Raw genomic sequence first — 18,979 nt, forward strand, 5'->3', positions numbered from 1 at the left:
CCCACGTTGAGCCTCTTAGACTTGGCCCACCACAAACTCATGCTGTCAACCACAGTTTGGTTCCCATCACTGCCCAGTTGTTCCTGATATACCGTATGCTGTGAATATCCCAATCTTTCTCCTCGGGTCCCCAAATCTTCTTCCTCTCAACTCTCCCATTTTTAGTAGATGAGCTTGACAGTTCGGTTGCTGAAAACATTTACACTATGGGTCTGAACTCCCCTAGCTATTGGAGATGTGAGAGCATCTCTCATCAGATGAAGATTTTTCCTAAATACTAAGTACTGCCTCCTACTCTGCTCTAGAATTTATCTCTTCCCATTTTCTTACTCCCACATTTATTTTCTCCTTTTAGACCTCTGCTGTCCTAGATAGTAACCTCTTGCCACGTGTAGCTATTTAAATGTAAATGAATTATGACCGGACGCAGTGGCTCAAGCCTGTAATCCCAGCACTTTGGGAGGCCGAGGCAGGCGGATCACCTGAGGTCAGCAGTTCAAGACCAGCCTGGTTAACATGGTGAAACCCTGTCTCTAATAAAAATACCAAAAAAAAAAATATATATATATATATGTAGCCTGGTGTGGGGGCGCCACCTGTAGTCCCAGCTACTCAGGAGGTTGAGGCAGGAGAATCGCTTGAACCCAGGAGGCAGAGGTTACAGTGAGCCAAGATCATGCCACCGCACTCCAGCCTGGGCAACACAGCAAGGCTCTGTCAAAAAAAAAAGGAAAAGAAAAATGTAAATGAATTATAATGAAATAAAGCTAAAAATTTAGTTTCTTGATTGTGCTAGCCACATTTCAAGTACTCAACAGCCACGTGGTGCTAGCAGCTCCTGAATGGGACGGTGCAAATGTATGTAATTCCCATCATCGTGGAAAGTTCTAGTGGATAGCACTTTTCACCAGGGACCTCTGATTTATTTCCTATCCCATTGGCTCTTCAATCTCATGCAGACAACTGCATCACCATCAACAACAACAACAACATCAACAACTTCTCTACAAGTGACCCTCCTACCCTTCCAGCTACCAGTCTCTAGAATGCTGCCAAACTTTTAGAATGAATGCTGCATTCCTTTCTTGCTCCTCTGCAATCTGACTTTGGACCTTCTCAACAGAAATAAAGCCACTAAAGACTTTTGGGACATCTTCTACCATTTTATTTTCATTCATCACCCTCCTAAAAATGTCTCCTCTCTATCCTGTTCCTCCCATCTCTTGTCTCTGGCACACTACCATTGCTGAAGAAGCGTTGGTTAAATAAGACAATAAGCTTCCCTCCTTGATCATTCACTCCTCCAGGATCTTTCATCCTACGTCTCCCTTCTGTTGCAAAAGCCCGGTCCTCTGCTCTTCTTTTGTCAGCCCTTCTCTCATTAGCTCATCTTCTCTCACTTGCCTTTAACTATCTGCTCTGTATAAAAATGGGTCTCAGTTTCACAACTCAAGCTGTCAATTTCTCACTTCCATGACTAGCATTACTGGAGAACACCAAGAATAAATGTTTGTATTATTAATGACTGCTCCCAGTGATGCAAGGAAATCTGCTTTCCAACCCAGTTAATTCCTATGTCCCTTGCAAAAGTGTCAGGGCCAACTCTGTAGAAGTTATCAGTGCTTTCCTGTGAGGCTGCATTGTGAGGAGATTTCTGGGCTTGTGAAGAGTTAGGGACTCAAGGGGGCAGAAACAAAGGCTGCAAGATGAAAGACATGGGATGGCTCTGGCCAAAGGAACTTTGTCCATATAACAATTCTGCTACAGTCTTTTCTCAGGACTACTTTCAAAGTCTCAGGATGATATAGAAGTTTGTTTTTCTTTTCATTTCTTCTTTGTTTGTTTTTTTTTTAGAGGGGGAAGTGGGTTAGTAACCTCCACATTGCCTCTTCATTGAGAACTACATAATAGCTATAGATTAAAATGAAAAACCCGTCACTTTCAGAAGGGCAATATCATGCAATAAGCCTGCAGCAAATTATACCTTGGTGTTACATGAAGGAAGTTGACAGGACAACACTTTCTTCCCCTTCTCAAAATGAATGTAGAAAGTACACTCTAACCTTTACCAGCATATGATGTCTATAACTAACATGAAGGAAAGTCAAAACTTTTTTTTCTCCCCTTGGCTTTTTTTTTCTTTCAACAGACACATTGCTCTGCTGATAAGAAAGCTAAGAAAGTGGGTAGGTAGAAATATACAGCTCATTCAATTAAATGAAAATTAATGTAATGCAGACAACACAGTGCAGGCTGCTTGATTTTGTTACATTTAACTTAAAGACTACCAGGCCCTGACAAACATCCTTGAAATGTAAATTCAACATTCAAAACCCACAAGTCACACTAAGAGCACTGGGAAACAGGAGAAATACACACTGGACAGATGCAGGCAGTCCCAAAGCTCGGTGATCTTTTACAGCTAGAAGGTCAAGGCAGTTATTTCACAGTGATTTGTATGAAAAGAAAAATAAATTGAAAAGAGGGCATTCATGTACATATGAGATAATTGACATAGCAAAAATAACTCCCAAAGTGAGCATTTACTAGGCAATTTAGGTTAAAATGGTATAAAAGGCAGATTGTTTGGGCCAGCACATCCGCCTTTCTTGCACTTAAAGATAATTTGTAGATGAAGAAACTGCTCTCTTTAAAAAAAGAAAGAAAAAGAAAATCCTCCTCCACAAAGCCTCCTTTCCCACAGCCTTCTACCAAACAGATTATGTTGCTAGGTAAACATAAGCTACCAACAATTTCTGTACCAATATATATAGCAAATTATACTTGAGAGGAAGCTTGCAAGCTTATGAAACAGATGGCAGATTTGTGTCGTGGCCCGAGAAACAATTGTGTTTTGGTAAAATGAGCCACTGCAAGTCTCCCTGACATTTTCCTAGCCTAATCGACATTGACTTTTCATGTCACGAAGTTGCATGAAAGAGCGGGATCATGTAGAAAAGCAGATAAGCATCAGAAGCAATGGCAAAGATGATGCCCTTTTAGAGCTGGAATCATCAGTTTTAAACTTTGAGTTTAAATATACGATAACAGCAAAAAGTAAACCAACACAGCTCCTAATGTATCGCTCAGACCTGCCATCTGGGCTGGAGTCAAATTTAATAAGCCCAACGACATCAACTCTACTTCTCCAGCACTATAACTAATCTTAGAAAGGCTGTTTAAACCATCAGGGGCGGGAACGAGATGGTATAATCTTCTGTGAACTGGATGTAACTGGAGAATATATCCATGCTTATTTAGATTTTATAAAAAGAAATTTCGGAGACTTGAGGTCCTTACAGCTCACATTTCTCATCCAAACTAAACTGTTATTTGTTTAATAAGCAACTGGTTCACAACTGGACTTCAACTGTCCCACCACATCCTGGAACAAAGTGTTGAATCACACTCAGATCCACACTGACATCTGCAGGTAATTGAAACAGGACTTCTGTGAATTGATTTCTCGACTCGGGAGTCTCAAACCATTCGCCAGAGTAGTGTGCTAAACCATAAAACTTAAATACCCCGGATGACACAAAATATTTCTTTAAAAAATACTATCAATGTTTAAGTGCTTCCATAGACTAAAATATTGCATATAGCGTCTGAGTTCCATCACATAGAAAACCCCACAAACACACAGCTGTCTCTGCCTGGCGTAATTATGGTGATTTTTATTTTCACTTTAAACTTTTTTCTATTTTTCATTACTTTTCATATATCATCCAATGAGCATATGGTACTTTTACAATACGTCATGGCAAGGTTGCTACCTAAATTTTAACCTCAAACTTTCTGTTGTCCCTATCAATTTATATTCACATTAATCAAAGCTTCAACAAAATCCAGCAGAATATTGTTTTATTGTAATAACTGCTGCTATGCAGCACACTTATTTATATAGGTTATCAAAACTCCTAAACATTCACAAGATAGGGAGTAGATTCAAGCTGCTTTAAGCTAATACATGAGATTTTTCTATACTGCCTTTCCACTGAGCAAAATTTTAAAATAACATTTATTGGATCGATCTATAATTATAGTATTAGAAAAAAATGGAATCTGCTACCAAGAGACTCCTTTTACAATGACTGTCTAGGGGGAAGCCTATTTTTCTGGGCTTGTAAAAATCAAGTAACTCACTCAACTTCTGAGGTAAAAGTCAACATAGATGGAAGGCTTTATTCTATGTGTTGAAAATTAGATGTAATAGAAAAATCCATCAAGGATTTCTAGTGGTAGGAGAAAAAGGGGCAATTTCTTAAGGGCTCATTAACAAATTTAATCAACAGGCACTCATAAACAAGCTGTCTTCCAATTTACAAATGTGCTACATTTCAAACATTTATTGTTCTTTTTTTTTTTTTTTTTTTGGTGCCTACAATGCATTTTCTTGAAGAGACAAGATTACGCTGGTTAGAGTTCCAATTTGATTCACAAAAGTAAAGCTAAAATACCGTAGGTTTGCAATGAAACGGTAGGAAGCAGTTTTAGCAATAAGATAAATGTTGGAATGACTTTAACAATAAATTATTTTTCAGTTTTCTTATTTTGGTGCATAAGAAAATAATTATAGAAACATAAGAAAGCAGGCCATTTTAAAGCACTTCAGATGCTAACATCCAATTTATCATGTAAATTTGCAACTTTTCTTATTTTTGATCTAGGCACACATTTTATGAGCATAGGCCATGCTGAAGGTTTTACTTTAGCTAGCATGTGGAAATTAGATGGAAATTAGGGAGAAAAAATAGGAGAGAGAGTTTGCCATGGAAAGTGGGCAAGAACTGAAAGAGAAGCGGGGAGAGAGAACTACAGAAAACATAGATTTAGATTCAATTCCTTGCCTCCACGTTACTCATTCATTCATTCAACTATTAAGTGGTAGCTCTTATTGGTGAGTATAAGTACTCTGTAGTTTGTTTGTTCATTGATTTGACAAATGTTAATTGAGCATTTACTTTGTGCGTGGAGCTGGGGATACCAGTGTGAACAAGATAGTCTTGGTCACTATTCTTATACATTTGGTAACTAGTATGGAAGACAGACATTAAACAATCACTGTAATTACAAGTCAGATAAGTGTCATAAAAGGTGAAGCCCAGGGATATCAAGGAGTGCCTAAATGGGAGAACTTAACCTAACCTGGCATTGCTCCTCCTCTCCAAATGATCCAGATGGTCAAGTTGACTGTGTATTTTAAATATATTTGCATCTCTTACTATGTGTGAAGTTGAGTATCTTTTCATATATTTAAGGATCATTTGTATACTTTCTTCTGTGAACTGTGTATTCATGTTTTTGCCCATTTTCCTCCTGAGACGTTTTAGCCTTTTTTCTTTAGATTTAAAAAGTTCTTTATATGTTTGGGATATTGACCCTTTATTTATGTATACATTATAAGTATTTTCTCAGTTTCATCATCTTTCTTTTCTTTTTCTATTTTTTTTTTTTTTTTTTGAGATGGATTCTTGCTCTGTCGCCAGGCTGGAGTGCTCTTGGCTCACTGCAACCTCTGGCTCCCGGGTTCAAGTGATTCTTCTATCTCAGCCTCCCAAGTAGCTGGGACTACAGGCGCCCGCCACCACGCCCGGCTAATTTTTTGTATTTTTAGTAGAGACGGGGTTTCACCATGTTAGCCAGGATGGTCTCTATCTCCTGTCCTCGAGATCCGCCCGCCTTGGCCTCCCAAAGTGTTGGGATCACAGGCATGAGCCACCACGCCCGGCCTTCATCATCTTTCTTTTGACTTTGCCTATCTGATTTTTGCCATGCAAAAAAAGGTTTTTACTTTGATTTTTATGTACTTGAAAATACTCATCATTTTATGGCATTTGGATTTGGAGTCATATTTTAAAAGGCTTTCCCCACACCCAGATTATAAAGAAATTAATCGACGTTTTCTTCTAGTGCCTATATGTTTTTTTTTTAAATATTTGGACCATCTGGTACCTATATGGTTTTATTTTTTATTTTTTTAATATTTTATATAATAAGCTCCATTTGGAGCTTATTCTAGGGTACAATGTGAAGTATGGGACCAAATTACCTTTTTATCCAAATGGCTATCCAGTTGTGCCAATAGAATTTATTTAAAAAGTCCATCTTTGCCCCAGTAATAAACTGTTTATTAAATATTACATTTTCGGCCAGGTGCGGTGGCTCACGCCTGTAATCCCAGCACTTTGGGGGGCCGAGGCAGGCGGATCACGAGGTCAGGGTATCGAGACCATCCTGGCTAACACAGTGAAACCTCGTCTCTACTAAAAATACAAAAAATTAGCCAGGCGTGGTGGCGGGTGCCTGTAGTCCCAGCTACTCAGGAGGCTGAGGCAGGAGAATGGCGTGAACCTGGGAGGCGGAGGTTGCATTGAGCCGAGATTGCGCCACTGCACTCCAGCCTGGGCGAAAGAGCAAGACTCCGTCTCAAAAAAAAAAAAAAAAAAAAAAAAAAAAAAAAAAAGATCACATTTTCATATATACTTGGGTCTATTTCTGGACTTTCTGCTTTGTTTTGTTGATCTGTCTATTCAGGCACGAGTCCAATAATGGTAACAGGTTATATTGATTAATTTTAAAAAAGAATTTGAAGTGACATGAAAAACAAAAGGGGTCAGCTTCCTTTGCAGATGAATGGATAGCTAATAAATGTGGAAGGAACAACAGAATTGGGAAAACATACCTTTGCAGCAACTGTGTTAAAAACTGATTCAGATAGGGATTATAATGAATGCTAAAACTATCAGATGAAAATTGTTGGGGAACAGAACATTTACATGGTCATACCTTAAAGATATTAATTGAATATTAATTACAAAGGAGGAGAATGTGCCTTTACATGGAGAAATCTGGATTACACTACTTTGGTCAAGTGATCCAACTTGGCAATAGGACAAATTGACATTGTATATACCTCCTGACGTGAGGCAATGGAAACCACCTATGTGGTATCTTTGCCAAAAGTGTTTAACCTGAATATATTCATGAGGGAACAATGTGACAAATCCAAATTTTAGGCCATGATACAAGATAACTGGCCTAGAGTCTTCAAAATGAATATTTCATGAAAGATGAAAAAAGTGGGAAACTTTTATATGAAAGACTACTAGAGATATGACAAGTACATGAATTTGTATGACCTTTGATCCTGAATTTGGGATCCTTGATTGAAACAAACAAAAAAAAGCTCTAAATGACATTATTGGGGCAATCGGGAAATTTGAATATGGGCTATGAATAAAATAATATTCTGTCAATCTTAAATTTCTTCGGTGTGCTAACAAAATTGTGATTATGTAGGTAAACACCCTTGTTTTTAGGCAATACAGGCTGAAAAAGTGTCTTGATATCTCCAACTTAATGTCAAATGGTTCATAAAATATGTATATATATATGTATGTGCTATGTAGTGTTATATATATGTATACACACAGAGAGAGAACAAATGTGGCAAAATGTAAACAAGTGTTTAATCTTCATGAAGGGTCTATGGGTTTTTATTGTACTATTCTTTCAACTTTTCTGTAGGCTTGACTCTTTTAAAATAAAAAGTTGCAGCATACAAAATCAATGTACAAAAATCATTAGCATTTCTATATGATGGCCAATGATGATCTAGACATGAAAGAAAAGAAGGCAATCCCATTTACAATAGTTACAAAAATAAAATATGTAGGAATAATTTCAAACAAGGAGGTGAAAGATCTCTATAAGGAAAACTACAAACACTGATAAAAGAAATTGAAGATGACATAGACAAATGGAAAAAAAAAACCCATGCTCATGGGTTGGAAAAATTAATCTAGTTAAAATGACCACATTGCCCAAAGCTATCTATAGATTCGATGCAATCCTTATCAAAATACCAACATAATTCTTCACAAAATTAGAAAAAACAATCCTAAAATTCATACAGAACAAAAAAAGAGTCCAAGTAACCAAAACAATCCTGAGCAAAACGAAAGCTGGAAGCATCACATTACCTGACTTCAAAATATATTGCAAGGCTATAGTAACCAAAACAGCATGGTAATGGTATAAAACCAGACACATATACCAATGGAACAGCATAGAGAACTCAGAAATAAAGCCACATACACAGCCAACTGATTTTTGACAAAGCCAGCAAGAACTTACCCTGGGGAAAGGACACTTTCTTCAAGAAATAGTGCTGGGAAAAATGAATAGCCACATGCAGAATGAAATTGGACCCCTATCTCTTACCATATACAAAAATCAACTCAAAATAGATTAAACATAAGACTTGAAACTATAAAAACACTACAAGAAAACCTATGGAAAACTCTCCTGGACATTGATCTAGACAAAGAATTTATGACTAAGACCTCAAAAGCACAGGCAACAAAAACAAAAATAGGCAAATCAAGCTAAAAATCTTCTGCACAGTAAAGGAAACAATCAATAGAGTTAAGAAACAACCTGTTGAATATGAGAAAATATTGTAAACTATTCATCTAACGGGGACTTAATATCCAGAATATACCAAGAACTCAAATAATAGGAAAACAACAAATATTCCCACTAAAAAATGGGAAAAGGACATGAATAGACATTTCTCAAAAGAAAACATACAAACAGTCAACAGGTATATGAAAAAATACTCTACATCGCTAATCATCAGATAAATGCAGATCAAAACCACAATGAGATATCATCTTACCCCAGTCAGAATGGCTACTACTGAAAAGACAAAAAATAAGAGATGTTGGTGAGGATGCAGAGAAAAGGAATTCTTTTTTTTTTTTTTTTTTTTTTTTTTTTTTTTTTTTTTGAGACAGAGTCTCACTCTGTCGCCTAGGCTGGAGTGCAATGGTGCAATCTCAGCTCGCTGCAACCTCCACTTCCTGGGTTCAAGTGATTCTCCTACCTCAGCCTCCTGAGTAGCTGGAACTACAGGTGTGCACCACCATGCCTGGCTAATTTTTGTATTTTTAGTAGAGACAGGGTTTCAGCATATTGTCCGGGCTGGTCTCAAACTCCTGACCTCTTGATCCACCCTCCTCGGCCTCCCAAAGTGCTAGGAGTACAGGCATGAGCCACCAAGCCCGGCCAGGAACTCTTATACATTGGTGGTGGGAATGTAGACTAGTATAGCCACTATGGAAAACAGTATGGAGATTTCTCAAAAAACTAAAAATAGAATTGCCATTTGATCTAACAATCCCATGTATCTACCCAAAGGAAAAGAAATCAATATATCAAAGGGATAACTGCACTCCTATGTTTACTGCAGCACTCTTCAAAATAGCAAAGATATGGAATCAACCTAAATGTCCATTAACAGATGAATGGATAAAGAAAATGTGGTACATATACACAATGGAATACTATATAGTTATAAATAAGAATGAAATCATGTCATTTTCAGCAACATCAATGGAACTAGAAGTCATATCTTAAGTGAAATAAGCTAGGCACAAAAAGACAAATATTGAATGTTCTTACTTATATGTGGGAGTTAAAAAACTTGATCATATGGAGATAGAGAGTGGACAGACAGATAACAGAGACTGGGAAGGGTGAATCGGGGGTAGGGAGGAGGATGAAAAAAAGTGGGTTAAGGGGTACTTACAAATATACAGTAAGACAGAAGGAATAAATTCAGTGTTTGACAGCACATTAGGTTGACTATACTTAACAAAAATATATTGTACTTGGGTTATGGACACCCTAAATACTCTGACTTCATTACGATGCATTATATACATGTAACAAAATTTCACATATACCCCATCAATTTGTACAAAAAAATAAACATTTTAAATTATGAGCTTCCATTTCTTTTTTTTTTCATTTCTATTTTCAGTTTAGTCTCCATACAGACTCAAAAAATGCCAACGCCAACTATATTTCAAGCCATCATGGCGGGGTATCGGGAAAAGTTTTCAATCAGCAATAATCACTCCTCAGATAAACCTCACTGGCTATGATGCTGCCACTGCACAAAACTGAACTTCTATTTCTTAAGAGTGGAAAAAAAAATTACAAAATTTTCAGTTTAATTTGGAAGTCACTATCAAACATAATAAATATATATACCTTTTGACCTAGTAATTCCACCCCTAGGAATTTATCTGACATATGTTCAATGTTATTCATTGCAGCATTGTTAGATAATAGCAAAAGACTGGAAGCAATATGTTTCCTTCAATAGGGGGCTGGCAAAATGAAATAGAATAAAAAACAAAGAAGCTCTTTGTGGACTAATATGAAGTCATTTCCAAGATACAGTGTTAGGTTAAAAAAAAAAAGGTTAAGGTACATAACAATACCTATAGTATTGTATTTGATAGAATAAATGGCCCCAGCTCTTCCCCTCCCTAAGCCCATACACCCTGCAACGTGACTTTGCAGCTCCTCACATTCCTTGAATCCGGGCTAGCTAGCCTGTGGCTTGCTTTGGTCGACAGAATAAGACAGTAGTTACGTTGTGCCAGAGCCAAGTCTAGGCCTCCAGAGGCCTTCTGTGCTTCTGTTCTTGTGGAGTCCTGACACTACGATGAGAACAAGCCCAGACTAGACTGCTTGTGGGTAAGAGACCTCATGGAGTAGAGCTGAACAATCCCAGCTGAAGCCATTCTAGACCAACCAACCCCCAATTGACCCATCAACTGACCAGCCAAGATGATCTGAGCCTGGCTCTGAATAGTAGATACTCCCAGCTTACCCACAGTCTCATGAGAAAAAATGAATAATTGTTTTAAGTCACTTAGGTTTTTGAGGGGAAAAGGAGAGGGAGGTCATGTAGTAATCGCTCATACAAATATGCTGCATTTGTGTAAAATTTCAGAAAAAACAAAGAATATATAGATGGACTTGTTTACATATGCAAACTTTCTCCGTAAGAATGCATTAGAAACTGAAAACACAATTGCTCTGGGGGAAAGGAGCTATGGCAGCTAGGGGATGAAAGTGGGAGGCAGACGTTTTGCACCTTTTGAATTCTGAAGCACATTAATGTATTGCCAATGGATGAATGAATAAAACCTGTTCCTTTTTACTCAAATATTTTCAGAACCCCCAAATCATCCCTGGCCGGGGTTCGGGATCGGGGGGAAGGGAACTCTCAAACGCTATTGACGAGATTATAAATTGGTACAATCTTGATGGGGTGGTGGTATGGCTTTAAGCAATGCCTTATAAGAATATGTAAATATATATGCAATGTACACAGTATCTCTGTTAGAACCTGCCAGAAGCTGGTAACACTGGTTGCTTCTGAGAAAGGATCTGATGGGACTGGAGGTCAAGGGTAAGAGGAAAACTGACTTTTCCCTATATGTCCTTTTTATTTGCTATTTGATTTTTTTACACTGAACTTGTCTTACCTTTCCAAAAAGAAAATAATAAAATGCACATGTCCTCTGACCCAGCAATTTATCACTTCTAAGAATCTCTCCTGAAGAAATACATACAGAAGCGGACAAATTTAAATAAATAACAACATTTACCTGTGTATACTAAAAAATTATAAAGAACCTCAATGATCATCATTTGAGGGTTAAATTATGGAATGTTCACACAATTGCTAAAAATGAACCCATAAACCGTCACCTATCTCAGTGCAGAGCATTCGAGAACTTTTGAAGCGCCCTCTAATGCCCACTTCCAGTCATTCACTCTATGAATGATCACAAACGCAATCAACCCAAGTAACCATCACCCAGATCCACAGAGAACATTCCAGAACTCTTGAGGTGCCCCACAATACCTACTTCCAGTCATTCACTCTTTGAATGCTGACAAAGGGAACCTAAGCAAACATCAGTCAGGTCACATAGAACATTCCAGAACTGTTGAGGCACCCCCCCCCCCATGACCACTTCCAGTCATTCACTCTATGAATGATCACAAACTGAATCAACCCAAGTAACCATCCCCCAGGTCCATAGAGAACATTCCAGAACTCTTGAGTTGCTCCCTACTACTCACTTTCAGCCATTTACTCTCCAGGAATTATCACAGATGAATAAACCTATGTAACCATCACCCAGGTCACAGAGAACATTCCCCCAGAAGATCCAGTTTGTGATAATTCATCAACCTTTATACTTTTTGTATATACATTACATTTCCATAAAAATTTTAAAATATGCATGTGCATCTATTACAAATACGTTCGCCTATGTATAGAAAAAGATAACTAGGGCCGGGCACGGTGGCTCACACCTGTAATCCCAGCACTTTGGACTTTGGGAGGCCAAGGCGGGTGGATCACGAGGTCAGGAGTTCAAGAGCAGCCTGGCCAACATGGTGAAACCCCGTCTCTACTAAAAATACAAAAATTAGCCGGGCGCAGTGGCAGGCGCCTATAATCCCAGCTACTCGGGAAGCAGGAGAATCACTTGAACCCAGGCAGCAGAGGTTGCGGTGAGCCGAGATCATGCCACTGCACTCCAGCCTGGGTGACAGAATGAGGCTCTATCTCAACAAAAAAAAAAGAAAAGAAAAAGATAATTTGGTACACAAATCAAACTATTACATTATAGATGAAAACGCTGAAGGGGGAGTATTTTTTTACTTTGCATACTTCTATGAGGTTTCCACTTTTTGTAACAAGCTTTTCTCCTTCATAATTCAAAAATAAATAAAAATGAATAAAGATGAAAAACAATAACAGAAATTAAACCACTGCTATGAGATGTTAATTTTGTCTCTGAGGTAGAAATATACATGGTCAGGATTACAAATCCTAGAATTCTTAACCCCTCACCTACAACAGCCACAGCCTCTCTTCCCCTCTTCCTCCCCGCATCACACAGGTCTCCGAGGGAGATGGATGCTTACAGGGCAGATTCAAAGAAACACTTCACCAGCTAGGGCTTTCACTCCAGACTACTTCAGTAGTCATCAGGGGAACTAGACTAAAAATTCCTCTTGCCCAAAGAAGGCAGGCCTCAGTGATCCAGACTAGAAGCTCCTTTCTCTGAGGGCTGCATGCTGACATTAGCTCTGGAGTTCTGATCACTTTTTTAGTCAGAAGAGATAGGTAAGCAAACCAGGCCTGAAGTGCTCTTTAGCCCCACTTTACCTCAGCCCCTCATGTTCCCCCTAGAAGCTAAAGGAGAGAGGTTCCTGACCTGTCTTACCACACCTCACAGGAGAAGAAAAGTGCAGAATAGGCTGGGCACGATAGCTCACGCCTATAATCCCAGCACTTTGGGAGGCCGAGGCAGGCGGATCACCTGAGGTCAGAAGTTCGAGACCAGCCTGGCTAACATGGTGAAACCCCATCTCTACTAAAAATACAAAAATTAGTCGGGCGTGGTGGCGGGTGATTGTAATCCCACCTACTCAGGAGGCTGAGGCAGGAGAATTGCTTGAACCCGGGAGGCGGAGGTTGCATTGAGCCGAGACGGCGCCACTGCACTCCAGCCTGGGCAACAAGAAAGAAACTCCGAAAAAAAAAAAAAAAAAAAAAGAAAGAAAGAAAGAGAAAAGAAAAGGGAAAGGAAAAGCGCAGAATCCCAAAAAAGAGGAAATCTAAAAAGAACCCGGCAAGAGCATTCCACACAGATTCCACAGCTTCTAACTTCTTCATACAGACTGTTCCACACACCACTGTGACCCAATACTTTCCTGGATCGAAGTAATTACGTATATTTTAAGATTTGGGCCATATCTGGCTATGGATCATTCATACTATCATTTACTCAAGACGTATTTAAATTAAGTCACTTTTCCTTTACTATACGACCTGCCAAGTTTACTGTAATAAAAAGCTTCCTATCACTATGATAAATGGAACATCAGTATCACATGCCACAAACATAAGGTACATATTAGGTATATATTAATAAAGATTACCAAAGGGTGGCACTCCTTGACAGACTCCTCGTGTAAGTTTTCCTCGGGAATGTCTGGAAGACAAGAAGCTTCACCCTCCTCCTAGAGGTGAGAGTGTGTGGTTAACACTTCCCCGGAGATTTACTTTCAGCTTCTCCTATAGGTTCATTCCCTAGTGATTTTCTTTCAGCTTCTCCTATAGGTTAGCACTCCCTGTGGTTTTCTTTCAGCTCCCTCTATAGGTGAGAGTGACTTTCTTTTACTCCCTCTATAGGTTAGAGCGTGGGGTTACCTTGTTCAACAAAATTTTATTGAGTGACTATTCTATCTCAGATAGGATAACGTGGGGTTACTTAGTTTAACAAAATTTTATTGAGTGACTGTTCTATTTCAGATAGGATAGCGTGGGGTTACTTAGTTTAACAAAATTTTATTGAGTGACTGTTCTATTTCAGATAGGATAGTGTGGGGTTACTTAGTTCAACAAAATTTTATTAAGTGACTGTTCTATTTCTGATAGGATAGTGAGGGGTTACTTAGTTCAACAGAATTTTATTGAGTGACTATTCTATTTCAGATAGGATGCTAGCTGCTGAGGATACAGAAGGAGAAAATGGGAGAGTTTGTATTATGATTGAGCAAGGGTTGGGAAAGAAAAGAAGGGAAAAAAGGAAGTTGGCAGGTGGACGTAGACTATAACATACACTCCTTATCTCTGTCTCCTAAGATTTGGGCCATATCTGGCTATGGATCATTCATACTATCATTTACTCAAGATGTATTTAAATTAAGTCACCTTTCCTTTACTATACAACTTGCCAAGTTTACTGTAATAAAAAGCTTCCTATCACTATGATAAATGGAACATCAGTGTCATATGCCACAAACAGAAGGCTTGTTTAAGCCACTGCAATTCAACTTTGGCTCCTTCAACCTCTAACAGTACACTAATGAGAGCCTCCAGAGGACCTTCTAATTTTAAGATCCAATGGGAAAATTTCAGTCCTCATTTCAATTGACCCTGTAGACCACCACTCTCTCCTTATGGTTCACTAGGCCATCCCTTCTTATCTTCAGTCAGCCTCTTTTTTTTTTTTTTTTTTAATTGAGACGGAGTCTTGCCCTGTCGCCAGGCTGGAGTGCAGTGGCGCAATCTCGGCTCACTGCAAGCTCCGCCTCCCGGGTTCAAGCAATTATCCTGCCTCAGCCTCCCGAGTAGCTGGGACTACAGGTGCACACCACCACGCTTGGCTAATTTTTGTATTTTTAGTAGAGACAGGGTTTCACCATGTTGGCCAGGATGGTCTCAATCTCTTGACCTCGTGATCTGTCAGCCTCTTAAATGCTGATGCTTGTCAGGATTTTGTCCCTAACCTTCTTGTCTGGATGATCTTCCTGTTTACATCTACAGCTATAGCTTCCACCTACATAAGCTAAAGACTCCCAAATCCCCGAAGAACAAATGAGGTCTGTTTTCCTCTCCAGCCGCATCTCCTATATTAGCAAATTACTACTAGCATTTCTGTAACGGTGCTTTAGTCTCTTCTCACCTGTATCTTATTTCCCTCTACCTAACTCCTTGACTCATGCCAAGTTTGTTCTTCAAGATTCAGCCTTAGTGTTCCCTCTTCTGGGAAGCATGGGGGGAGGGGGGTGTTCTCCCTTGATGCTCTCCAACACACTCTATCAGTGCGCTTCCAGTAATCAGTGTGCCTGACTATTCTGCTCTACTGCTCTCCTTGAAGCCATGCTTTTTTTTTTTTTTTGAGATGGGAGTCTCACTCTGTTGCCCAGGCTGGAGTGCAGTGGCACGATCTTGGCTCACTGCAACCTCCGCCTCCCAGGTTCAAGCAATTCTCCTGCCTCAGCCTCCTTAGTAGCTGGGATTACAGGGGCATGCCACCACACCCAGCTAATTTTTGTATTTTTAGTAGCGACAGGTTTCACCATGTTGGCCAGGCTGGTCTCAAACTCCTGACCTCAGGTGATCCACCTACCTTGGTCCCCCAAAGTGCTGGGATTATAGGCATGAGACACCGTGCCCAGCCAAAGGCATGAAATTAATCTGCATTTACAATTCACAGCACAGGGCTCAATAAATATTTGTTAAATTGATGAATGTAAGAAATCCCCAAGCTGTGAACAGTCAAGCACAGAAGATAAGGAGCTTGTGGTGGTTGGGGTGGGTGTGAACCAGGGATATTTAAAACTTGAGGACTTAGATCCTCTTTCCTTCCTTCCATCCAGGCAGCCAGGACTGGCAGGCCATCAGGGTCAGAGCCAAGGAGATGGATGGGGCTGAGGAGGCAGGCCGGGTAGCCAGCTGGCAGGGTAGGAAATTGGTTACACACAGGAGAAAGGAGTAATTACACTGAGATAAACACTGGAATGAACCCTGTGGTACTGAATTGGAATCAGAGGTATAGTTTGAACTCATTATATTTAATAAACAAATATAGATGTGTATATACATTTACATGGTGTATATATACACATACATGTGTTTTTCTCTGTGCTCTGAGGCCTTTAAACAATGATGCCCCAATAGCGATGATATACCTAGTTCCCCACCTTGGTTTTTAAACATTGTTCTCTATTAAAAGGAATCAACGGGCTCCTTAGAGAAATGGCTGATCCCAGGGGCTGGGGCAAGGAAAGTATGAATCTGGGACATCTTGAGCCAGAAAAGTAAAAAACTGCTCAGAAACTGATAGGGATTTGTCCAAAGGACACAGGGACGAGTTGGAGGGGCCCTCATTTTCCAAATCTGAGGCAACTTGAATATCAAAACAATCATGGTAATGAATTAACTCACTAACTAAAACAGGAGTCCATGAGTCCACACTGATGCAAAGTGGTGGAGGAGAGTGTGTTCTCCTTTACAGTAGAATGTAAACTAATAAATTAATGATGGAATTAGAGCCAGCATTAGGTAGCCATCATGATACTATCAGGCAGCCATCATAATACCATCAGACAAGAAAGATCAATGAATGCTAAAACTAGGGGGTCAAAGTTTAATGAGTAAACAGGGTATTTATAGTCTCAAAGTACCTCCACACAAAATACTTTAATTTCAATGGGAAAAAGACAGTAGACACCACCTTATCCAAGGGATCAAGGTTATCATCACTAGTAACAGGACAAAGTAACACCATGTGCCTCCTCTAGAATAAATAGGGGTCTCTCCCCTACTGAAGTAGTCTGAATAAAATCTGTGTTGCTAACTATGTCTGGTATTGTTCCTCTTTGACAAGGGCAAGAAGATATTATCTCAGAAACAGTATGAAAAGTCATGCTGAAGAATTATATGCAAGGAATGAAAGTAAGCAACAAGTCAAGGTTAACTCCTGGGTTCTTGGCTTGAGTAGCTGGGTGGGTGAGGGAGTCAGTTACTAAGATAAGAAAGTCTCCTCCTCCAGAAGAAAAAAAAATGATTTTTTCCCTTTTGCCAAAAACGGCATTATCACAACTATAGGCAAAAACTGAATGGGTCTGTAGATTAGAGGCAGTTTAAAAAAATCTTTTTATTTAAAAAAAATATAGATACCAGGGTCTTGCTATGTTGCCCAGGCTGGTCTCAAACTCCTGGACTTAAGCGATCCTCTCGCCTCAGCCTCCCAAAATGCTGGGAGCCACTATGCTCAGCTAATAGATGGCAGTTTTGTGTCAGTTAATTTTCTGATTTTGATCGTTGTAATGTGGTTATGTAGAATGTCTTTAAGAAATTTACGCTGAAGCGTGTAAGGGCAATGGGGCATCATATGATTCAGGAAAAAAATGTATACGTGCATATATATATATATATATATGTGTATATATATATATATATATATGTGTGTATATATATATATATATATATATATGTATATATATATGTATATACATCCCCCCCACACAGAGAGACACAGGGAGAGACAGAATGATAGTGCATATATAGGAGAGACAGATAGACAAAGCAAATGTGGTTAAATGTTAACAATTAAGGAACCTGGGTGAAGGATATATAGGAGTTATTTGAGCTACTCTTACAACTTTTTTGTAAGTTTGAAATTATTTCAAATTTCAAAATGTAAAGTTTTTTTTTGTTTTTGTTTTTGTTTTAAACAGTCTCGCTCTGTCACCCAGGCTAGAGTGCAGTGGTGCAATCTCAGCTCACTGCAACCTCTGCCTCCCAGGTTCAAGCGTCAGCCTCCCAAGTAGCTGGGATTACAGGGGCACGCCACCACATCCAGTTATTTTTTGTAATTTTAGTAGAAACAGGGTTTTGCCATGTTGCCCAGGCCGGTCTCAAACTCCTGGCTTCAAGCAATCCACCCGCCTTGGCCTCCCAAAGTGCTGGGATTACAGGCGTGAGCCACCACGCCCAGCCCAAAATGTATTTTAAAATAAAGCAGCTCATGTTATTTCTTAAAAACTGAAGATAGGGCCAGGCGCGGTAGCTCACGCCTGTAATCCCAGCACTTTGGGAGGCTGAGGCAGGTAGATCACCTGAGGTCAGGAGTTTGAGACCAGCCTGGCCAACATGATGAAACTCCATCTCTACTAAAAAATACAAAAATTAGCCAAGCATGGTGGCGGGCGCCTGTAGTCCCAGCTACTCAGGAGGTTGAGGCAGGAAGAAATGCTTGAATCTGGGAGGCAGAGGTTGCAGTGGGCAGAGATTGTGCCACTGCACTCCAGCCTGGTCAACAAGAGCAAAACTTTGTCTCAAAAAAAAAAGAAACTGAAGATAAACTTAATAATCTGAATCACACATAAAAGGCTTTTTGCCTGTTTTTTGTTTTTTTAAGATGGAGTCTTGTTCTGTCACCAGGCTGGAGTGTAGTGGCACAATCTCGGCTCATAGCAACCTCCGCCTCCCGGATTCAAGCGAGTCTCCTGCCTCAGCCTCCCGAGTAGCTAGGACTACAGGTGTGCACCACCATGCCCAGCTAATTTTTGTATTTTTAGTAGAGACGGGGTTTCACCATGTTGGCCAGGATGGTCTTGATCTCTTGACTTCGTGATCTGCCTGCCTCAACCTCCCAAAGTGCTAGGATTACAGGCATGAGCCACTGTACCCGGACCCTTTTGCCTGTTTATCTACCTTCATCTTTTTCTAAAAATAATTTATAGAGGTTTATCAATATGTAAAAATTTTAACAAGATAAACTAAATTGAAAACGAG

General features: G+C 39.5%; 1 non-coding gene across 1 annotated transcript; it reads right to left on the bottom strand.

The window, feature by feature from the left end:
- Window positions 1-9,834: 9,834 nt before the first annotated feature.
- On the bottom strand, window positions 9,835-9,973 carry LOC115932613 (U4 spliceosomal RNA). Its single transcript, XR_004068854.1, has one exon. It is a non-coding gene; the product is annotated as a U4 spliceosomal RNA (small nuclear RNA).
- Window positions 9,974-18,979: the final 9,006 nt, after the last annotated feature.

The sequence above is a fragment of the Gorilla gorilla genome, chromosome X, assembly GCF_029281585.2.
Source record: "Gorilla gorilla gorilla isolate KB3781 chromosome X, NHGRI_mGorGor1-v2.1_pri, whole genome shotgun sequence".
Lineage (NCBI taxonomy): Eukaryota > Metazoa > Chordata > Mammalia > Primates > Hominidae > Gorilla > Gorilla gorilla.